The following is a 25,566-nucleotide window of genomic DNA, read 5'->3' on the forward strand; positions in this document are numbered from 1 at the left end:
GGGGACAGTTGAAAATGTGTGTCCCGATCGGGACTCGAACACGGGATCTCCTGCTTACATGGCAGACGCTCTATCCATCTGAGCCACCGAGGGCATAGAGCATAGTGCGACTGCTGGGATTTATCCCTTGCACGCTCCTCGTGGACAAACATTCCCAACTTAATATCCACACACTACATTCGTAGTGCCCCTATCCATTACACTCGTTACTCGCGGCAGACAATCTTACCGTGTCCCCTAAGAGTTGGGGCAATGCATGTGCATCCATCACAGAAGAAGAAGGTCAATGACCGGCCAGTCTTAACTATATGAAGATGGTATCTGGTCTTTCGGACATGTCCATCTTCATACGTGGACTGATGTCGGCATCGGGCATTACTGCAGAATATTGTGCATCTTGCACAATGAGTGTCTACAGTGTGGTACTGCAGCACGGTAGAGAAATGACTGCCCAATAAAAAGGCGCAAGTATGCGCACGTTAATACATGTGAACTCGTTAACTATACCATTAAGGTAGTAGGAGTGGCATTTACGAACGTCGAGCCACGCAGAGGATATTTTGTAGCCAAAGTTTTCGGATAAATGGTTCAAATGGCTCTGAGCACTATGGGACTTAACTGCTGTGGTCATCAGTCCCCTAGAACTTAGAACTACTTAAACCTAACTAACCTAAGGACATCACACACATCAATGCCCGAGTCAGGATTCGAACCTGCGACAGCAGCGGTCGCGCGGTTCCAGACTGTAGCGCCTAGAACCGCTCGGCCACTGCGGCCGGCTTTTCGGATAAAATGGGTAGTAAATAAAGTGAGCGTATGGCATCGTAGGCTGGGAGGCCCCTGTTCGGGGAAGTTCGGCCGCCAAGTGCAGGTCATTTCATTCGACACCACATTGGGCGGCTTGCGCGTCGGTGATGAATGTGAAATAATGATGAGGACAACACAACACTCAGCCACCGAGCAGAGAAAATCTCCAACCCGGCCGTGAATCGAACCCGGACGCGCTTGCATGGAAGGCGAACACGTTACCACCCAGATAAGCAGGCGGACAAATATGTAGTAGTTTAGTTTTAAGTCGATATACGTCATTACACCGGCTAAAAATGTCGAAACACACCTTCTGGAGCACTACCTACCTTAATGTATCCTTACAGTCGGTCAGGATCGCTGCCGTATATTAAATAGGTCACGCAAATAATACATGAGATTCAAAATGGTTCAAATGGCTCTGAGCACTATGGGACTAAATTTCTAAGGTCATCAGTCCCCTAGAACTTAGAACTACTTAAACCTAACTAACCTAAGGACATCACACACATACATGCCCGAGGCAGGATTCGAACCTGCGGCCGTAGCGGTCGCGCGGTTCCAGACTGTAGCGCCTAGAACCGCTCGGCCACCCCGGCCGGCCAATACATGAGAAACTGTGTCGTCCGATTCACTGTTTAACGGCAAATGTCTCGGCACGTATCATCTCGATTTGCCACTGGAATGCTACAGTAGCTTTGGACATGTTCGCACCAGTCCAATCTACAAAAAATTTGGCGGGCTTAAAGTTGGAACGCGTACCTTTTCTTATTTCTACTGTAGCCAGGTTTTGAAGCGAGTTTCCCCAAAGTGCGCTATGAGAAAAACGTCCCCTGCGACAAGGTAGCCACCAGTGAGCGTAACTGAATACGGTGAGCATAAAAAATTCGGCACCGCGATAGAATGTGCGGCTATCTTGCCACCATGCAAATAGCTTCAGCTTAAGCTTAGCCTTGAAACTGATTCTGTAGGACTGCTTTTCTAAATCGCGATGGTGACAGACGCTACATTCCCTCTACATTGAGACCATTCTACTTATAAGTTTTCTTTAGTGATGATACGGCTACGCGCTGGTCTCTCTTTGGCAATGGAAGTGCTGTCGGAGAGAAGTTAATGCGAGCTCACCTCCAGCTTGCACAAAGACTCACTTTGTTTGACAAGTCGCCAAAGGCGGCGCGCCTACAGAAATAACTCCACTGGCCCCCTGATGTCCCCCACATTCGCTTCTGTGCCTTTATCTCGCGCCACGCCGCCAGAAAGCCGAGCAGTAACGCACTACTCTCAGGGTCCAAAAATCCCGCGCCGTGTCGGAAAAGAACTACGTATTTCTGAGTTGGTTGCTTCGAAAGATCAACACTTGCAGCGACGATATAATCGCTAAGGGCAACTTTCGGATCAGCTTTTGCGATTCAGTACGAAACTGGATGTAGCACGAGTCAATTTTTCGTTGGACGAAGCGAACTACATAAACCACCAATCTGAGTGCACTGCTATTCGCAGATGACAAATTAAAAATGCAACAAAATGGCGATGAGATTCATCTAGCAGTTCATCGACTGTAGTGTGATCGAAGATAGTAATTAACAACAACTGACGTATTGTAAATATCTGGGCTGTGATAAGTTTTACGATTATGATAATGATATACATCTAAACCAACTCCAATTTTAAGCAATATCTAGAACAATAAGCAGTACAGTTAATTACAAAACCTGAAAGACACAAAAATTAAATTCTTAAAGCTGTTAGGGTACCATTGCTGCTCCATGGACGTGAGACAGGGACAAATGAAAAATAAATAAATAACAGTAAAATACAAGCAGCAGAGATGAGACTCTTGACTTGAGTGAAGAGATTCACAAATTATTTTTGTCGTGCAAACAGCCCGAACACTGTTTGCATGCACCTCTCCATTTTAGTCTAAGCTGTGCAAGACTCTTCATCTTTGCAAAACTACTGCAACCCACATACATTTAAACCGCAAGCCTTGGTCTCCCTCTAGAAGCTGTACCCCCCTTCCCCGCCCCCACTAAAACGCCATGAAATTCTTCCACCACCAAACTGATACGTCCTGTCATCTGATTCTTTCTTTTAGTCAAGCTGACTTATAAATTTCTTTTCTCTCAAATTCGTTTCATTACTTATTCATTAGCTATCCATTCTACTAGGTTCATCATTGTTCTGAAACAACACGTATCAAAAGATTCTATTCTGTTTTTACTTATCGTCCATGCTTCATTTTCGTACGAGGCTACACTCAAAATAAATATATTCAGAAAAATGCTTCCAACACATTTTTATTAGATTTTAAGAACTTTACCTTTTTCAGAAACGCTTTTCTTGCTGTTACAGGTTTGCGTTTTATATCCTCTGTACTTCGGCCAAACATCAAAACTCGTCTAAAGCTTTGAGGGACTCTTTTTCCTAATCGAATTCATCTTACAACCTCTTTCCGAGACTCTACCCATTCCGTTCAACTGATCTTCCAAGTTCTTTGCGGCCCCTTACACAATTATACAGTCATCAGCAAATCTCGAAACTTTTATTTCTTCTCTCAGAACTTTAATTCCCTTCCGAATTTTTCATTGGCTTCATTTCCTGCTTGTTCAGCATACAGACTCAATAACGTAGGGGGCAAGCTACAGCCCCCCTCCTCAACTGCTGCTTCCCTTTCATGTCCTACTATTACAACTAATGTCCAATTCCTGTATTACATGTGAATAAACTTTGACTCCCTGTATTTTATCCCTGCTACGTTCAGAATTTCGAAGACTGTATTCCAGTCAACATTGTCAAAACCTTTGTCTAAAGTGACCTGTACCGTAAATTTAGGTTTGACTGTCTTCAGTCTGCTGTCTAAAATGTGTCGTATAGCAGCGCGTATTCCTACATTTCTACTGAATCGAAACTGATCTTCCTCGAGATATGCTTTCTTCGCCTCTTCATTTTTTCTGTAAATACGTACACAAGTATAGATTTGATTACCAAATAAGACATTCATTGATGAGCTGAGTGAATATGTTACCAATGAAAATAACTGAATATAGAGATACATGAAAAGAACATATGAACGACATTTTAAAATTGAATTAAAAACACTCTTGATCCCAGTACGATATTTATTGGCAATGGTGACCGGATTCGGTCAAATGTGACCATCTTCAGACCATACACAGCATGATGGTCGGCGGTGGCGGTGAATGGAACCCGTATCGTGGATCCACGAACATCAACTGTTCCGTTCACCGCCACGCTTGCCATCATGATATATACGGTCTGAAGATGTTCACACTTGAGCAGAAACCGGTTACCACTGCCAATAAATATTAAATTGCTGTCGAAACCGTTTTGTAATTCAATTTTAAAATATTTGATCGAAATCACTGATATTATTCACAATAAATGTTCTCAAAAATTACTAAACGTGTGAACGGATTGAGAGATGAGAGACAAGTCAAGCAATTCCTGGACTACAGTCGCAAAGGAGAAAAAGGCGTTGACTGAGTGTTCCATCGTCGTCTTTCAAACAATGGTTCAAATTGCTCTGAGCACTATGGGACTTAAAGATCTGAGGTCATGAGTCCCCTAGACTTAGAACTACTTAAACCTAACTAGCCTAAGGACATCACACACATCCATGCTCCAGACAGGATTCGAACCTGCGACCGTAACAGCAGCGCGGTTCCGGACTGAAGCGCCTAGAACCGCTCGGCCACAACGTCGTCTTTCAAACAAGGTTCATGTATCTGTCAGTTCCGCCTCCACAAAGTTTATGTCTGTCGATTCTTTGCTCAGTTTCGCCTTCACAAAGACTATGTCTATCGATTCTTCGGTTAATGTTGTAAATTTTACCAGTTTTAATCCCGTCGAATAAGCAAGAATCCAATCTAGCGTCCCATCGACAGCGAAATCATTAGGAGAGAAGCAGTACCTCCGACTGGTCAAGGAAACGTAAGCAGGCCGTCTGTTTAAAGGAACCCCCATTCAGCTTAAGCCGTGAGAACGTATTCTAAATGTTTGCGAATCGTGTAACTGAAGCGAGGCGTCAGTACCAGCTGACATTCCCCTAGTCGTATGTGGGAAACCGCCTGGAAACCACATGCAGGCTCTTCGTTAATCCGCTGGGCGGATGCTATCGAGAGCCGGCGCGTCTCCCCGATCCCCGGAAGAGGCGTACTAGCGCGCGTGACTATCCCCGCAGGACGCCATTCAGCTGATGCAATGTTAGGAAATTATCGGCGAATCAATGTGGCTGGACGTTAAATTCCACGCCATTCATTCCTAATAAGAGACTCGTTACGCAGTAAACAGTAGTTAGGTGCAGAAACTGTATTGACAACTGAGAGTTATTTTAATTTTTAATCTGGTAAACGATTTTTAGACAACCGATAAAAGAGTTTCGCAACCTTCACATCGAGTCATTATTTCGGTACTTCGGCCCCGTGTTGTTGCGGCGACTGAAAACCAACAGCGTGCTGCTTTGTGCGTTGAACAATGATGGTTCGATTGGAGAGTCACTTTTCAAAGGAGCGTACGCACATGCGACGACGGACCCTCCAGGTCTTCGTGATGGGAAATCAATAGTTCTGCGTCAGTACCGCGACAGACGTTTGTCCCGTGGAGTGGCCGCAGTGCAAACCCCCCCAAGTACGCTCTTTACTCGTATTGTAGTAGGTGACGCGTTGTGGAGGAGCGACGTCACCTTAGGAATTTTTTCTGCTGTCTTCGACTAAATTGCGAGCGCCAGCACGGCAAAGCTATCGACTGTTTCGCTGGTAATGAACTAGTTTAATTCCATTAAAGAGCTGACAGCGATTTAATTTAAGAATTTTCACTTTACTCCATTGGTGTTTCATTGCTTCCTTTCATTATACCTAATGGCTGTTTCACAATTTCAATATTCGCTCGTTTGATTTTTGTTTCTCCATCAGTATTGTATTATTTGTTCGCCATCTCTGTTTTTTTCACTCCCTTCACATCGTTTCATTCATGTTGCACCTAAAAACTAGCACGTGGCGTCGTCGTCGTAAGACCACGTAATTGTGTTGCTGGAAGTCTATTGAGCTGGTACGATAGCTCAGCGCCGGCCATTGTGGCTACTACGGTCGCAGGTTCGAATCCTGCCTCGGCCATGGATGTGTGTGATGTCCTTAGATTAGTTAGGCTTAAGTAGTTCTAGGTCTAGCGGACTGATGACCTCAGATGTTAAGTCCCATAGTGCTCAGAGCCATTTGAACCAATTATATATATATATACAAAATTATCATGCGACATCCGTGGCAAAACGTCCAACAAACAGACACAAAGCAAAGTACAGCTGCCTCCATATTGCAGGGTCCTAGCTCGGTTCCCACCGGTTCAGAGATTCTCTTCGCCGGGGGACTGAGTGTTAGTGTTGTCCTGATCATCATCGATTCCCAAGTCGCCGAAGTGGCGTCAAACGGAAAGACTTGCACCACGTGACCGAACAATGGGTTGTCACCGCCAATAATGGCGTACGATTCTTGTTGTATCCCAAACAGATTTAAATTTTCCGCGGTTTCCCTAATTTTATCGAGGCAAATGCCGGGATGTTTCCTTTGAAAATGAAACGGCTGACTTCCTTCCTGCCGCGAGGGATTAGCCGAGCGGTCTAGGCGCTGCAGTCGTCGACTGTGCAGCTGGTCCCGGCGGAGGTTCGAGTCCTCCCTCGGGCATGGGTGTGTGTGTTTGTCTTTAGGATAATTTAGGTTAAGTAGTGTGTAAGCTTAGGGACTGATGACCTTAGCAGTTAAGCCCCATAAGATTTCACACACATTTGAACATTTTTTGACTTCCTTCCTCATTCTTCCCCAATTCGAGCTTGTGCTCCATCTTTAATGACATTGTCGTCAACGCAAAGTTAAACACTAATCCTCACACCTTTCCTTTTGTCCCGTTAATTTTTCTGCTTTCACGTGTCGTATCGGCAGAGTACCAGGTATGGTTCGCAAAAAAAAAAAAAAAAAGAAAAAAAAATCCAAAAGTGTGTGAAATCTTATGGGACTTAACTGCTAAGCTTACACACTACTTAACCTAAATTATCCTAAGGACAAACACACACACCCATGCCCGAGGGAGGACTCGAATCTCCGCCGGGATCAGCCGCACAGTGTATGGGAGCGGTATGTAGGAGAATTTTAATGCCAGCTGAGTACAAGTTTTTGTAGTACAGCTTCGTGGTCTTAAATAAAAGTAAAGTAAGACCGTCATCAACCAGAAAATTTGTCTGAACATTACGGTGCACCACTAGGCGTGTTTTACTGGAGATGGTAACACGTTGCCTTCCTCTGACCTTTGAATTGACTTCCTAAGCCAGTTATAGGAGAACCTGCAGTGCGACTTGGACTCCGAAGCACGTTTCAAATGGGCATTTTTCGCTTTAACAAACATTGTCAGAAGTGAAAGGAGTTTTAAGTGACAGATGAGGTGCTGGAAAGACTTAACATATAGAATGATAGTGTGTAATCATTGCTTTGCAAAGATATACAACCAAGGAAGACATCTCTCCGAATAAGATTGAACTAGTGGGAAAATAAACTACAGAGCCAAAGAAACTGGTACACCTGCCTAATATCGTGTACGGTCCCTGCGAGCACGCAGTAGTGCCGCAACACGACGTGGCCTGGACTCGACTAATGTCTGAAGTAGTACTGCAGGGAACTGACACCATAAATCCTGCAGGGCTGTCCATAAATCCATAAGAGTACGAGGGGGTGGAGGTCTCTTCTGAACAACACGTTGCAAGGCGTCCCAGATATGCTCAATAATGTTCAGGTCTGGTGAGTTTGATGACCAGCGGAAGTGTTTAGACTCGGAAGAGTGTTGCTGGAGCCACCTTGTAGCAATTCTGGACGTTTGGGGTATCACATTGTCCTACTGGAATTGCCGAAGTCTGTTGGAATGCACAGTGGACGTGGATGGATACAGGTGATCAGACAGGATGCTTACGTAAGTGCCACCTATCAGAGTCGTATCTAGACGTATCAGGGCTCCCACATCACCCCGACTGCACACGCCCCACACCATTACAGAGCCTCCACCAGCTTGAACCGTCCCCCTGCTGACATGCAGAGTCAATGGATTCATGAAGTTATCTCCATACCGGTACACGTCCGTTCGTTCGATACAATTTGAAAAGCGGTTCTAGGCGCTTCAGTCTTGAACCGCGCGACCGCTACGGTTGCCGGTTCGAATCCTGCCTTGGGCATGGATGTGTGTGATGTCCTTAGGTTAGTTGGGTTTAAGTAGTTCTAAGTTCTAGGGGACTGATGACCACAGATGTTAAGTCCCATAGTGCTCAGAGCCATTTGAACAATTTGAAACGAGGCTCGTCAGACCAGGCAACATGTTTTCAGTCATAAACTGTCCAATAATATCGGTGTTGACGGGCCCAGCCGAACCGTAAAGCTTTGTGTCGTGCAGTCATCAAGGATACACCAGTACACCGTCGGCTCCGAAAGCCCACATAGATGATGTTTCGTTGAATGGTCCGCAAGCTGACACATGCTGATGGCCCAGCATTGAAATCAGCAGCAATTTGCGGAGGGTTGCACTCCTATTATGTTGGCAGATGCTCTTCAGTCGTCGTTGGTCTCGTTCTTGCAGGATCTTTTTCCGGCCGCAGCGATGTCGGAAATTTGATGGGTTAGCGGGTTCCTGATATTCACGCTACACTTCTGAGATGGACGTACGGGAAAATCCCCACTTCACCTCTACCTCGGAGACGTCGTGTCCCATAACTCGTGTGCCGACTATAACACCACGTTCAAACTCACTTAAATCTTGATAACTTGCCATTGTAGTTGCAGTAACCGATCTAACAACTGCGCTTGACACTTGTCTTATACACGCGTTGCCGACCGCAGTGCCGTGTTCTGTTTACATATCTCTGTATTTGAATAGCATGCCTGTATCAGTTTCTTCGGCGCTTCATTGTATGTGCAGCCGAGCATTGACACGACTTAGGACAATGCCTGGTGACAAAATTCCTCTCCACTTGTTCCGAATTGCCCTACGTAGACGATTTTATCGAATCGTCTCATTCACGTGCTGAATAAGATCATTATTTGACAGTCGCTCCTTCCCCTATCAGCCTGCATCGTGGACGTCTGTTCGTCGTGCTTCAAAGTTCCTGTATCACTGCCGCACTTTGCTGTCACTCATCACAGATGCGTTATGTGGTCTGCATTGACTCAGGCCGAAACCCTGAGCATGAAGAAATTGACTGAAAGCACGCACTTCACACTTGGCGGGGGCTCTACTGTTCCAGGTATATTTATGTGTTTGCTTTGCGCTCGGAACTGAAACGTGCGACGTGACGCGATGAACAGCTATACTCGAGAGAATGTACTAAACGTCGCATGTTCGCTGTGGTTTTAATTTCGCGTCAGATCGGACCTAGAGAAAGAAAGAAAAAATAGCCCTCGTATTTAACACAGCAACGCTGACCTTAGAGTCTCGTCGTAAGGCAATATTTTTGTGATTGCCACTAACACTAACTATAGTTAATAGCGGAGGGGAATGTAGTGGGGAAAAGACTGTCTCCCCACCCCATCCCAGTCCCATTCCCCCACCCCTCATTTTTCGCACGGCATTCCTCTCATCTGCTATTGTAGTGTCCGTTATGCTCCGTCTTTAAGAGGAACCCATTTGCAGTTTTTCGTTAGGTTTAACAGAGCACGTGTAGAAATGGATTATTGGCGGCACTTGGAACGGGACAGTTTTCCTAGGAAAACCCTTTGTTACTCCCACCCCCTCACACTGGGCGGACGCCATCACGCAACACACTTCCGCCGAAGCACAGCGCGGCACGCAAAAGCCCGATTCTCGCAGCGTGTGCCGCCAAAAAAGTTCTCCATTCTGCACGCCTGCGTTATTATCGCCTTTCGCTCTATCTGAAACGGTATACAATTTATTCGTCCTGCCGCCAGCGCCGGAAATTACCGAAACAGCGGCTGCCGGACCGCAGCTTTCATTAGCGCGCCTAATTCTAGGGGGTTGAGGGTTGGAGGCACCTCGGCAGTGACCAATAAAGAAGAGGAAAAGAAAATGCTATCACGCACCGCCACGCCAGAGCTCGTTTCTCGTCCGAAATCCTTTGCGAATGTTTTATTCATCCGTCCGCTAATGGCACTTTCATTACGGCCGCTTTGTAGTGGCGGTGCTTGCATATTTACTTCCGTGTTATACATGCGGTCGTTGGTCTAATGTGGAGACCGCTCATATTTTGCGAGAGAAAGGGCTCGTGTCCGCCGAGATTACTTGTATTACGGAAACGCAGGGGGTTGACGGGAGCGCAATGAAAAAGGACGCTGGACCAGAACCGGTGCTCGAGCGTGGCTCTGCGTAAACTTCTTCAGTCATCTGGGCGAGTGTTACGGATAAGTGGGCGAGCGTTAATTGCGCAGCGAGAAGCCTCACACCTCCCGGTTGTGCAGCCATTTGCTAGCTTGTGATGGTGTCCGGTAAAAGTGATGCTGCAGAACTCCAGGCGTGTACAATGTAATTACCTGAATCCGAAAATTAATTATGAGACAAACACACCTTTAAGACCCGAGCTAAATTACTCTGCACAAACTGATTAATTACCGTAATGAAATATTAAGTTTCTAGCTATGGCCGGCCGCGGTGGTCTAGCGGTTCTAGGCGCTCAGTCCGGAACCGCGCGACTGCTACGGTCGCAGGTTCGAATCCTGCCTCGGGCATGGATGTGTGTGATGTCCTTAGGTTAGTTAGGTTTAAGTAGTTCTAAGTTCTAGGGGACTGATGACCACAGATGTTAAGTCCCATAGTGCTCAGAGCCATTTGAACCATTTGAACCATCCTAGCTATGGATCCTAAAGGGGAGGGGGGAACTAACACAAACAAGATTCGTATGAGCACACCTTTATTCAAACTAAGCACAAATACAGACATACATCTACTTGTCTGACAATAAATGAAGTTAAAAATATATACCATGAGCTTCAAATAAGGCGTATCTTCCAGTTGGCATAGCTCCTACGAAAGTTTGAACTGGGCACCTATAACCTCAACTGGCGTTCTGAAGTAATTTTCCTACTGATCGATTACAGTTACTTCTTGGCTAAATGATAAACTGGAACAAATGCCTGTATCTACAGAGGCACTGATGGACTGGAACAGTTACCTGCAATGCTCAGACTGAATTTTGGCCAGCGACTGTCATACGCCAGTGCTGCCATTACAGATCACCGTGAATTATCCAACGCAAGAAGAGCAGAGTTTCGCCTCTCTCTCTGTCTCCGTGTAGTACGAGGTAGAATCGCACTTCTGTTGACATGAATTTACGACTCCAAGTTAGCTGCTCGAGGCTAGGTTGCAGTTTGCCAATATATGCTCAATCCCACAACCCAGGTCCAAGTCTCATCTTGTCTCTCTGAATAAAACAGCCTTCTGCTCCCTTCCCAACAAGAAAACATGACCATCAATAGTTCTAAAAGTACTCCTGTCCACCAGTGACGTAATTGGTTCTCCAGAAAAATATCCTGCCAAGAAAGTGCATCACATTGAAAAAAAAAGTCCAATGGCTTCCCTATTCTCTCTAATAAAAAAACTTCCCCTTATGTGATTTGACCTCATAACCTTACATGAATTTTACCAATCGGCATTTTCGGGTCCGGCAGCAAGTCTCACTTCCCAGGTCTTGGGGCAGTTAAAGAACTGTGCCTGAAGCTACTAATTCTGAGTCATATTAAAATTTTTTGGAAAGGTGGAGATTCTTATCTGCTGAAGGCACTATTGTTAGCATGGGCATAGCGCTGTCCTCCTTCGGATACAAGTTCTTTCTCCCATCCCACATCTCTCCGCTCAGGCGGATAGAGCGGAAACATGTAATAAAACCGAAGAGTAGCTGCAGTCGAGCAGGGAGCCGCAAAGTGATGCAATTTTCTTCTTCCCGACGACGCTTCTCTCTCTACCTGCGGAGTGGCCCAGCTCTGCCCCTGCGAACACCTGTGTCCCAGCTGCATACCAAGGCCTGTCTTTTTGCTGGAACCTGCGTCACCTGTCCTGAGTCCAACATATGTGCAATTCTCAACCTCACTCAGAAAAGCAAGGAATACACTTAGCACCAGGTCAGGTATCCAAATAGTGAAGGATTTAGCGTCTTTCGTCAGACTATAAGAGGTCTTAGAGATAAAGTTAGTGACTGCTTATAGATGTTGTCTCTGACATTATTGGTATATCAGAGCACCACTTTAACAATCTGACATTTCAGGGCCTTCTTTTAACAGGAGACAGCTTACCTGGCTGTTTTTCAAGGAGTTCATCATGGAGTGGGGGAGTGGCCTCGTACGTAAAAAACGACATTCCATTTGAGTCAGTAAATGTGTCCAAATACTGTGCTGAACACATATGAATGTTACGCAGGAGAAATTGAAATTAGTGAAACTCAAATTCAAATTGTTGTTGTTAATAGGTCCGCTAATGCAGATTTCAGAGCATTTCTGCTCAAGCTAGAGAGGGTTCTAGGTTCAATTTATAGGAAGTACCAATAATTAGCTGTATGTGGCGGCTTCAAGATTAATTTTGTACGTGATTGTGCAAGAAAAGAGATGTTGGAAGGTCTCCTAAATTCATATGATCTATTTCAGACTACGTTTTCCATCCAGGGTGCAGGGGAATAGTAGCACAACCATAGACAATATTTTTATTCATTCTTCATTACCAGATGGGTATTCTGTTAGTAAAAGGGAGAAGGACCTTTCAGATTGTGATGCACTAATTTTAACACAAAAAGGGTTTTGTACTCAGACAAATGTTATATATAATTACAAACTACGTAGAAAAGCTAATCCAATGGCAGTAAAGAGTTTTTTAAACCTCACTAAGGAACAAGAGTTGTAGGATGTTTATAGTGCTGATAAAATTGACGACAAATGTAATCTTTCCCTTAACACATTTCTCTTGCTCTTAGAAAGTTACTTTCCATTAAAACTGCAATACTGGGCACTATCAGGTTGGCTGACTAGTGGGATGAAGATATCATGTAGAACAAAGTGGGAATTATATCAATATTTTAGAAGTAGTCACAATCAAGATACAGTAGCCCATTACAAACAGTATTGTAAGGTGCTTAAAAATGTTATGTATGGTGTGGGATCTGAGCGGGGTACAGTTAAATAGGGGGGATGGTTTCCCCACGGATCAGTGCAGGGGGCACTCCTATTCCTTCTCTGTATAAATGATATGCCTTCTAGTATTTCAGGTGATTCTAAAATATTTCCGTTTGCTGATAACACTAGACAGGCCGTAAAGGATGTTATGTGCAACGTTACCACTGCTTCAAATACTGCAGTTCAATACATAAGTTCATGGCTTGTAGAAAATAGACTAAAGCTAAATCACAGTGAGACTCAGTTTTTACAGTTTCTAACACACAATTCAACAAAACCTGACATTTTAATTACACAAAATAGGCATATGATTTGTGAGATTGAACAGCTCAAATTTCTAGGTGTTCAGATAGATAATAAACTGTCGTGCATAGCAAATGTTCAGGATCTTGTTCAAAGAATTAATGCTGCCATTTTTACTATTACAGCAGTATCTGAAGTAAGTGATAGTTCGACACGAAATATAGTTTACTTTGCTTATTTTCGTTGGCTTATGACGTATGCCACTACATGTTTTTTTGTTGTTGTTTTTTTTCTCAAAAGGGTATTTTCGGCTGAGGAACGGATGATTCGGGCAATAGGTGGTCTTAAGTTCGCGAACCTCTTATTCTTTTATGTCGTTTCTTGTGAACAATATCAGCTTATTCCTAAGAATTAGCAGCTCTTACTCAGTTAACGCTAGGCAGTAGTCCAAGCTGCATTTGGATAGCATATCCCTGACTCTTGTGAAGAAAGACGTGCAGTATTCTGCTGCATCCATTTTCAGTAAGCTACCACAAGAATTCAAAAATATTTGCAGTAATCAATGCGCTTGAAAATCCAAGCTGAAGAGTTCCCTATTGGGTCGCTCCTATTCTGTCAGGCAGCATCCATGATTCATATTATTAGCGTTCTGGTTAGATGACTTCACCGTAATAAACATACAGCATAACATTTAACAGCGATGAGCCGGTGGATACGTTCAATACGCTTTTACAGTGGCGTTATTTTGTTAGTATAAAATTAACTACCTATCATTGCAATATAATAAGCAGTAACAGGACTGATACGCTACTCAGTGACGTAATCGTCATCTTTGTCAACGACCACTGTTCAGGAGTTCTATACCTCTCCTGACCAGATCTTTTAACCGGTTGCTATGAGAAACTTTATTTTGAAACACTCGTCCGTGAATGACGCTAGAGAGTGACCGAAAGAGATGATAACGTCAGAAAAATCATTAGATGAACGTCGGCCGAAGAACCCGAGACAGAAGCCAATAGGCAGTTTGTCAACAAGTGGCCACGAAAGCCTTAACAAAGATGATAATCAGTCGGGACAAGTCTGTTGAATCTGGAGGCTGAGGAAGAGGTTCCTAATTGTTTTTAGCAATCACATCTGTAGTGATTCTACCCATACGCGGGATCGCATCATCGTGGAGTAACAACACAGCATTACCAAGTGTTTTGTTTTCAGTAGCAACAGCGAGTCGTCTTAGTTGGTCAGCATACGCAGCCGCTTTTATCGTCTCATTTCTTGCCGGAAATTCGTCATTAAGAACAGCAGTTTCGTCCCCCCAAACGCACATGATTTTTTGATGGTGTTCACCATCCTTCGCACGAAATGTAGCTTTTTTTTAACGTGGTAAGCCGTTATTTACTCTTATTTGAGTTAACATACAGGCATATTTTCTTGCCACCTGTAACAATGCTTTCAAGAAAAGACCTGTGCCTATGACAAGCCAAACGGTAATAGGCCAGCAAGGACTAACGTATGGTTATCAACTGATTTTTTCTTAGTGTCGCTTAACGTGTGTGGCACTCATCCACTTTATCCAATGAAAGTAAATGACACACAGTGGGTGTATGATCACAGTCCATAGTTCGTGCCAATTAAAGCCTTTTTTGAGAGAATTATTGTGATCGCCGGCCGGAGTGGCCGTGCGGGTCGAGGCGCTACAGCTGGAGCCGAGCGACCGCTACGGTCGCAGGTTCGAATCCTGCCACGGACATGGATGTGTGTGATGTCCTTAGGTTAGTTAGGTTTAATTCGTTCAAAGTTCTAGGCGACTGATGACCTAAGAAGTTAAGTCGCATAGTGCTCAGAGCCATTTGAGCCAATTATTGTGATCTAGCTACTTTCATCAAAAAGAGATGAACGTGGTTCATCACGACGCATTCTCAGAATCGAGAGCATCATTTCCATACTCTCCTCTCAGCAAATCCTTTCCCCTCCTGCGCACACCACAAATTCTTTTGCCACGCTGGGTAGCCGAGCGGTCTTAGGCGCCTTGTCACGGTTCGCGCGGCTCTCCCCATCGCAGGTCCGAATACTCCCTCAGGCATGGGTGTGTGTGTGTGTTGTCCTTAATGTAAGCTAGTTTAAGTTAGCTTACGTAGTGCGCAAGCTTACGGACCGATGACCTCAGCAGTTTGGTCCCATAAGACCTTACCACAAATTTCCAAATTATCCAAATTCTTTTCGTGGTTGCTATGGCACTAGATCATCGATTAAACCGAGTGAGTAAAATGTGTGTCTTCTGTACGTGGTATTCCATACCGATTACCCTTGAAATTATTCGAAACGAACTGTTAATGACACACAATCTCCTGTTAGCAACAAACTCCAAATTGAAGAGCAATTTAATAACGAAAAGTGAAGGCTTCACATTGCAGTGGAGGCAATCCAAACAAAAACTGCACGGATTTATACGCCGACTCAATACAATAAAATGTGTAATCATGAAATGTACGTAGATTGTCACAGGAAAATGTCATTACTGAGCAGACCGGTATTTTGATGGGCGGAGATGTACAGTAGACCAAAGTGGTATCTGACAAGCAGTGCAGAGAATTAATACGTGGCCACTAATAAACGTCTCCGAGTCAATCTACGTTGCGTAATTTGTGTCCCGCACCGCACACAGCTAAAGCCGGCGGCGTTTCATAGGAGCGGGTATTTTGCGCCTCGTAGCATACAGTGCTCACGGTATAGTGTGCCGTCCCCTTGACAGCGACAAAACAGAGCAAACGTGTTCCGACGGAGTGCAATACGTAGTGGTGCCGGCGCTTTACGTCGGGTGTGACAGGGCGACTGGTTCTGGACGAATCTAATGCACTTTACGCTGCGTTCTAGGAAATAAACCTCAGAAAGTAATGCACCGGATTTTTGTCCTGCAACAATTCTTTATTGAACGTAATGAGAATTACACACATAAAATAATGTTGTTTTATCTACATACCCTATTTTTCCACATAATCTCCATCCTGTTCTATGGCCTTCCTCCAGCGCGAAACAAGGGCGTGTATACCCTGTTGGTGCCAATCCTTGTGCTTCACTGTGTGAATTACCTTCTCGTCGTCCTCAAAATGTCTTCCACGAATGGCATCCTTTAATGACCCAAACAACCGGAAGTGGGAGGGGTCTAGGTCAGGGCTGTAGGGTGGATGCAGTAACACTGCCCAACCCTGTTTTGCGATGTGTTCAGCAGTCCTCATATTTGTGTGGGGCCGAGACTTATCGCGTTGCAGCAAAACATCTCCTGGGTTGCTGCGGCGCCAATGTCGTCTGAAGCGCGTCTCGAGTTTTGTTAATGTGTTGACATATGCTTGTAAATTAATGGTACCGTCTCTTGGCATCACATCAATGAGAATCACACTTTCACAGTCCCATAACACGTTGATCATGAAGCAGTTGGTTTGCATTTTTTTGTTCTGTGTGGAGTGGAAATGGCGCCATTCCATCGACTGTTGTTTTGTTTCGAGCTCAGAACGGTCAACCCAGGTTTCATCACCTGTCACAGTCCGGGACAAGAAGGCCTCCCCCTCAGTTTCAAAACGCTGCAACAACTCAAGACAAATGTTTCTTCTGTGCGATTTGTGATCCACAGATAGACACCGCAGGTCCCATCTTGCACACACTTTTAAATATCCAAGAGTGAGGATAATTGCATGCACACCTTCTTTACTGATTGACAGATGCCGCGCCAGCTGCCAAGTCGTAATGCGTCTGTCCTTGCGAATGACAACATCAGCTCGCTGCAACATGTCCGGTGTGACAGCCGTGGATGGTCTCCCCGACCACTGCAAATCGTGGAGCTTCCGCACCCTCCGTGCCAGCGACTAACTGTACCTCTGTCGACAGCAGTTACTCCATAGACTATGCACAAGCGTTTGTGAATATTCCCCACAGTTGCTCTGCACTGAGAAATTCAATGACGGCATGTTGCTTGTAACGTACAGGGTGTTTCAAAAATGACCGGTATATTTGAAACGGCAATAAAAACTAAACGAGCAGCGATAGAAATACACCGTTTGTTGCAATATGCTTGGGACAACAGTACATTTTCAGGCGGACAAACTTTCGGAATTACAGTAGTTACAATTTTCAACAACAGATGGCGCTGCAAGTGATGTGAAAGATATAGAAGACAACGCAGTCTGTGGGTGCGCCATTCTGTACGTCGTCTTTCTGGTGTAAGCGTGTGCTGTTCACAACGTGCAAGTGTGCTGTAGACAACATGGTTTATTCCTTAGAACAGAGGATTTTTCTGGTGTTGTTGCAACAAGACGAAGTTTTCAACGGAGGTTTAATGTAACCAAAGGACCGAAAAGCGATACAATAAAGGATCTGTTTGACAAATTTCAACGGACTGGGAACGTGACGGATGAACGTGCTGGAAAGGAAGGGCGACCACGTACGGCAACCACAGAGGGCAACGCGCAGCTAGTGCAGCAGGTGATCCAACAGCAGCCTCGGGTTTCCGTTCGCCGTGTTGCAGCTGCGGTCCAAATGACGCCAACGTCCACGTATCGTCTCATGCGCCAGAGTTTACACCTCTATCCGTACAAAATTCAAACGCGGCAACCCCTCAGCGCCGCTACCATTGCTGCACGAGAGACATTCGCTAACGATATAGTGCACAGGATTGATGACGGCGATATGCATGTGGGCAGCATTTGGTTTACTGACGAAGCTTATTTTTACCTGGACGGCTTCGTCAATAAAGAGAACTGGCGCATATGGGGAACCGAAAAGCCCCATGTTGCAGTCCCATCGTCCCTGCATCCTCAAAAAGTACTGGTCTGGGCCGCCATTTCTTCCAAAGGAATCATTGGCCCATTTTTCAGATCCGAAACGATTACTGCATCACGCTATCTGGACATTCTTCGTGAATTTGTGGCGGACAAACTGCCTTGGACGACACTGCGAACACCTCGTGGTTTATGCAAGATGGTGCCCGGCCACATCGCACGGCCGACGTCTTTAATTTCCTGAATGAATATTTCGATGATCGTGTGATTGCTTTGGGCTATCCGAAACATACAGGAGGCGGCGTGGATTGGCCTCCCTATTCGCCAGACATGAACCCCTGTGACTTCTTTCTGTGGGGACACTTGAAAGACCAGGTGTACCGCCAGAATCCAGAAACAATTGAACAGCTGAAGCAGTACATCTCATCTGCATGTGAAGCCATTCCGCCAGACACGTTGTCAAAGGTTTCGGGTAATTTCATTCAGAGACTACGCCATATTATTGCTACGCATGGTGGATATGTGGAAAATATCGTACTATAGAGTTTCCCAGACCGCAGCGCCATCTGTTGTTGAAAATTTAACTACTGTAATTTCGAAAGTTTGTCTGCCTGAGAATGTACTGTTGTCCCAAGCATATTGCAACAAACGGTGTATTTCTATCGCTGCTCGTTCAGTTTTTATTGCCGTTTCAAATATACCGGTCATTTTTGAAACACCCTGTACATCACACACAGGCGCCATTTTGAAACTGTCCTGCAGCTATGCTATCTCTCGGGAATGACGGAAACAGGAGGAATCAAATAATACATACGTAGCGTTTCCCATTCGCAGCATTGTTTTCGGCTGAGAAAAAAATGCAGTGCATTACCGGTAGAGTGTGGGCAACCCTCGTGTAAGTGCGTTACAGTGTCAAGGAAGATAATTGTTGCTTGGCTGATTCGGAGGAGAGGAGCAAACAGCAAAGTTATCGGTACCAACGGATTAGGGAAGGATGGGGAAGAAAGTCAGCCGTGCCCTTTTAAAGGAATCATCCCGGCATTCTCCGGAAGCTATTTACGGAAATCACGGAGAACCTGAATCAGGGTGGCCGGACGCCGGTTTGAACCGTCGTCCTCCCGAACGCGAGTCCAGTGTCTAACCACTGCGCCACCTCGCTCGGTGAGATAAACTGTTAACTGACGGAGTGTCCAGTGTGGTGTCACCGCCAGACACCACACTTGCTAGGTGGTAGCTTTAAATCGGCCGCGGTCCATTAGTACATGTCGGACCCGCGTGTCGCCACTGTCAGTAATTGCAGACCGAGCGCCACCACACGGCAGGTCTAGAGAGACGTACTAGCACTCGCCCAGTTGTACGACTACTTTGCAAGCGACTACACTGACGAAACCTTTCTCTCATTTGCCGAGAGACAGTTAGAATAGCCTTCAGCTAAGTCCATGGCTACGACCTAGCAAGGCGCCATTAGCCTTACAGTGCTTGTATTTAAAGACTCTCAATTGTATCGTCAAGAGCGATGTACGACAATGATGGAATAAAGTTAAGTATTCGAGGAGCTACGTACTTTTCTTTATAGCATTCATAAAGTATCCTGTTTCAGACCTCACGCCAGCCGGCGTGTGTGTACGCGTGCATTTCGGTTACGCGTCACTGTGCACTGGCTGTCTTGTCAGTCCACAACATCCAGAACATATTATTCACTGTTATTCTGCGCACTGCTTAAATCTAAAGCAAATAACCCTCTTCTTCATCGTCCATTATACAAATCTACCGCACAATAACGTTGGCTTCGGTGTGGGGCGGCGATGGGGTGCGTGGACTGCTGTGCCTTGTTGCGGGGTTGTCAACCATTGAGGTCTACGGCGGGACGAAGCCTCTCTATCGTTTCTAGGTCCCCGGTTTAATACACAATACACAAGGCATAGCAAAGTGCTGTATGTTTTGTGTTTCCATATTTTTGTCTAACCCTTGTATGTTTAGTGAGCAGCAAACACAGGAGTTTCCTCTTCTTTCCGACCAATCGATCCATCAGTACTGTGCTACATATTGGCACTTTGGTTACAGTAACAACACTTCGTCTGACACTCTTCCGAAATTTCACGTATGGACTGAATAGTTAATCGCTGGTGGTTTCATTTTGTGGGAAAACAAAAATTGACAACATACACTACTGTCCATTAAAATTGCTACACCACGAAGATGACGAGCTATAGGCGCGAAATTTAACCGATAGGAAGAAGATGCTGTGATATAAAAATGATTAGCTTTTCAGAGCATTCACACAATGTTGGCGCCGGTGGCGACACCTACAACGTGCTGACATGAGGAAAGTTCCCAACCAATTTCTCATACACAAACAGCAGTTGACCGGCGTTGCCTGGTGAAACGTTGTTGTGATGCGTCGTGTAAGGAGGGGAAATGCGTACGATCACGTTTCCGACTTTGATAAAGGTCGGATTGTAGCCTATCGGGATTGCGGTTTAACGTATCGCGACATTGCTGCTCACGTTGGTCGAGATCCAATTACTGTTAGCAGAATGTGGAATTGGTGCGCTCAGGAGGGTGATACGGAACGCCGTGCTGGATCCCAACGGCCTCGTATCACTAGCAGTCGAGATGACAGGCATTTTATCCGCATGGCTGTAGCGGATCGTGTAGCCACGTCTCGATTCCTGAGTCAACAGATGGGGACGTTTGCAAGATAACAACCATCTGCACGAACAGTTCGACGACGTTTGCAGCAGCACGGGCTATGAGCTCGGAGACCATGGCTGCCGTTACCCTTGACGCTGCATCACAGACAGGAGCGCCTGCGATGGTGTACTCAACGACGAACCTGCGTGCACGAATGGCAAAACGTCATTTTTTCGGATGAATCCAGATTCTGACCATCATGATAGTCGCATCCGTGTTTCGCGACATCGCGGAGAACGCACATTGGAAGCGTGTATTCGTCATCGGCATACTGGCGTATCACCCGGCGAGATGGTATGTTGTGCCATAGGTTACGTGTCTCCGTCACCTCTTGTTCGCATTGACGACACTTTGAACAGCGGACGTTACATTTCAGACGTGTTACGACCCGTGGCTCTACCCTTCATTCGATACCTGCGAAACCCTACATTTCAGCAGGATAATGCACGACCGCATGTTGCAGGTCCTGTACGGGCCTTTCTGGATACAGAAAATGTGCGACTGCTGCCGTGGCCAGCACATTCTCCAGATCTCTCTCCATCTGAAAACGTCTGGTCAATGGTGGCCGAGCAACTGGCTCGTCACAATACGCCAGTCACTACTCTTGATGAACTGTGGTATCGTGCTGAAGCTGCATGGGCAGCTGTACCTGTACACGCCATCCAAGTTCTGTTTGACTCAATGCCCAGGCGTATCAAGGCCGTTATCACGGCCAGAGGTGGTTTTTCTGGGTACTGATTTCTCAGGATCTATGCACCCAAATTGCGTGACAATGTAATCACATGTCAGTTCTAGTATAATATATTTGTCCAATCCCCGTTTTTTACGTACGAGGCCACTCCCCCACTCCATGATGAACTCCTTGAAAAACAGCCAGCTAAGCTGTCTCCTGTTAAAGGAATGCCCTGAAATGTCAGATTGGTAAAGTGGTGCTCTGATATACCAATAATGTCAGAGACAACATCTATAAGCAGTCACTAACTTTATCTCTAAGACCTCTTATAGTCTGACGAAAGACGCTAAATCCTTCACTATTTGGATACCTGACCTGGTGCTAAGCGTATTCTTTGCTTTTCTGAGTGAGGTTGAGAATTGCACATATGTTGGACTCAGGACAGGTGACGCAGGTTCCAGCAAAAAGACAGGCCTTGGTATGCAGCTGGGACACAGGCGTTCGCAGGAGCAGAGCAGGGCACTCCGCAGGTAGAGAGAGAAGCGTCGTCAGGAAGAAAATTGCATCACTTTGCGGCTCCCTGCAGCTACTCTTCGGTTTTATTACATGTTTCCACTCTATCCACCTGAGCGGAGAGATGTGGGATGGGAGAAAGAACTTGTATCCGAAGGAGGACAGCGCTATGCCCATGCTAACAATAGTGCCTTCAGCAGATAAGAATCTCCACCTTTCCAAAAAATTTTAATATGACTCAGAATTAGTAGCTTCAGGCACAGTTCTTTAACTGCCCCAAGACCTGGGAAGTGAGACTTGCTGCCGGACCCGAAAATGCCGATTGGTAAAATTCATGTAAGGTTATGAGGTCAAATCACATAAGGGGAAGTTTTTTTATTAGAGAGAATAGGGAAGCCATTGGACTTTTTTTTTTCAATGTGATGCACTTTCTTGGCAGGATATTTTTCTGGAGAACCAATTACGCCACTGGTGGACAGGAGTACTTTTAGAACTATTGATGGTCATGTTTTCTTGTTGGGAAGGGAGCAGAAGGCTGTTTTATTCAGAGAGACAAGGTGAGACTTGGACCTGGGTTGTGGCGTTGAGCATATCTTGGCAAACTGCAACCTAGCCTCGAGCAGCTAACTTGGAGTCGTAAATTCATGTCAACAGAAGTGCGATTCTACCTCGTACTACACGGAGACAGAGAGAGAGGCGAAACTCTGCTCTTCTTGCGCTGGATAATACACGGTGAGCTGTAATGGCAGCACTGGCGTATTAGGACAGTCCCTGGCCAAAATTCAGTTTGAGCATTGCAGTTAACCCGTTTATCATCTGCATTTCTTCTTGGTGTAGCAATTTTAATGGCCAGTAGTGTATTTAAGTTTCGCGTCCCTTCCGACGCAAACCGCCTTGGCTCGTTACTGCGGCGCAGGATTTCCGCTCCTAGGAGAGCCAGGCTTAAGAGGGAGTGGATTCCGTCCGCGTCGGGCCTGTGGAACTCAGCGCAGTGCCTCGGGAGGTCCGAGGGTGAGATGCGGGGAACCTTTCACGTGACCACTGCGCGGTAATTAGTTAAGGCAATAATTGCGGAACTCGAGAGCTTCTAAAATGGCTACTTGCACCGCATTCGCACAGGTGTGTAAGACTACGAGGTGCATCGCGTGCCGGCCGCGGTGGTCTAGCGGTTCTGGCGCTGCAGTCCGGAACCGCGGGACTGCTACGGTCGCAGGTTCGAATCCTGCCTCGGGCATGGGTGTGTGTGATGTCCTTAGGTTAGTTAGGTTTAAGTAGTTCTAAGTTCTAGGGGACTTATGACCTAAGATGTTGAGTCCCATAGTGCTCAGAGCCATTTTTTTTTTTTTTTTTTTTTGCATCGCGTGGAGTTTTAGTCTCGGGCCCAAGGGCGACACGGTCCGGTCGCAGTCGCGGCGGCGATAAGGCCCGGCCCGCTATCTGCAGAGGTTCGATCCGCGGGCCGCTATCTCGGCTGTCACACGGCTCCATCTGCCCCGCGGCATTTCCCGTTTGCTGATGCACGTCGCGCGCCGACCCTGGACGCGCAGACCTGAGGCGTGCTAAAAGCTCACTGCGTGATAGGCCAGCACTGTTGAATGCTGTGCCCGCTCAGGCGGAGTCTTCCTTCCGTTGGCTTCATTTAAATGTCTCATTTGGTACACTGTACATCTGCAGTGGTGAAGATGATAATCTCGAAATCCAATTAGCGTTTACGCATCTTGTATTGGATGGCAGCACACAGCATATTGTATTGTATGTTAACCGGGGACCTAGAATCGTCGGAGAGGCTCCGTCTACATCTACATCTACATCTACATTTATACTCTGCAAGCCACCGAACGGTGTGTGGCGGAGGGCACTTTACGTGCCACTATCATTACCTCCCTTTCCTGTTCCAGTCGCGTACGGTTCGCGGGAAGAACGACTGTCTGAAAGCCTCCGTGCGCGCTCTAATCTCTCTAATTTTACATTCGTGATCTCCTCGGGAGGTATAAGTAGGGGGAAGCAATATATTCGATACCTCATCCAGAAACGCACCCTCTCGAAACCTGGCGAGCAAGCTACACCGCGATGCAGAGCGCCTCTCTTGCAGAGTCTGCCACTTGAATTTGTTAAACATCTCCGTAACGCTATCACGGTTACCAAATAACCCTGTGACGAAACGCGCCGCTCTTCTTTGGATCTTCTCTATCTCCACCGTCAACCCGATCTGGTACGGATCCCACACTGATGAGCAATACTCAAGTAAAGGTCGAACGAGTGTTTCGTAAGCCACCTCCTTTGTTGATGGACTACATTTTCTAAGGACTCTCCCAATGAATCTCAACCTGGTACCCGCCTTACCAACAATTAATTTTATATGATCATTCCACTTCAAATCGTTCCGCACGCATACTCCCAGATATTTTACAGAAGTAACTGCTACCAGTGTTTGTTCTGCTATCATATAATCATACAATAAAGGATCCTTCTTTCTATGTATTCGCAATACATTACATTTGTCTATGTTAAGGGTCAGTTGCCACTCCCTGCACCAAGTGCCTTTCCGCTGCACATCTTCCTGCATTTCGCTACAATTTTCTAATGCTGCAACTTCTCTGTATACTACAGCATCATTAGCGAAAAGCCGCATGGACCTTCCGACACTATCTACTAGGTCATTTATATATATTTTGAAAAGCAATGGTCCCATAACACTCCCCTGTGGCACGCCAGAGGTTACCTTAACGTCTGTAGACGTCTCTCCATTGATAACAACATGCTGTGTTCTGTTTGCTAAAAACTCTTCAATCCAGCCACACAGCTGGTCTGATATTCCGTAGGCTCTTACTTTGTTTATCAGGCGACAGTGCGGAACTGTATCGATCGCCTTCCGGAAGTCAAGGAAAATAGCATCTACCTGGGAGCCTGTATCTAATATTTTCTGGGTCTCATGGACAAATAAAGCGAGTTGGGTCTCACACGATCGCTGTTTCCGTAATCCATGTTGATTCCTACATAGTAGATTCTGGGTTTCCAAAAACGAAATGATACTCGAGCAAAAAACATGTTCTAAAATTCTGCAACAGATCGACGTCAGAGATATAGGTCCCCGCCGCAGCCGCAGTGGTCCACAACCCCACGACGACTAGTGCAATCCACTTTACCCCTCCGCTTCCCCACACCGAACCCAGGGTTAATGTGCGGTTCGGGCCCCGGTGGACCCCCGAGGGAACGTCTCACACTAGACGAGTGTAATCCCTATGTTTGCCTGGTTGAGTAATGGTGGTGTACGCGTACATGGAGAACTTGTTTGCGCAGCAGTCGCCGACATAGTGTAACTGAGGAGGAATAAGGGGAACCAAGCCGCATTCGCCGAGGCAGATGGAAAACCGCCTAAAAACCATCCACAGACTGGCCGGTTCACCGGACCTCGACACAAATCCACCGGGCGGATTCGTGCCGGGGACCAGGCGCTCCTTCCCGCTCGGAAAGCCGTGTGTTGGACCGCACGGCCAACTGGGCGGGCACACAGCACATACTGAATCGGTGTTTTGGTTGATACTCTATCGACACACAACCATTGTCTTAGCTATTAATTCACAAGCACGGGTTTTCAGAGCTACCCGCATAGCGTCAGGAATCTACACTGGGCTAGTATAAAATGTTTTATACTTTTTAGCCCCTTTTACAAATATATTACATTAGAAAGTTTTTCATTCAAATAATTATT

Source organism: Schistocerca cancellata, chromosome 8, assembly GCF_023864275.1.
Source record: "Schistocerca cancellata isolate TAMUIC-IGC-003103 chromosome 8, iqSchCanc2.1, whole genome shotgun sequence".
Taxonomy (NCBI): domain Eukaryota; kingdom Metazoa; phylum Arthropoda; class Insecta; order Orthoptera; family Acrididae; genus Schistocerca; species Schistocerca cancellata.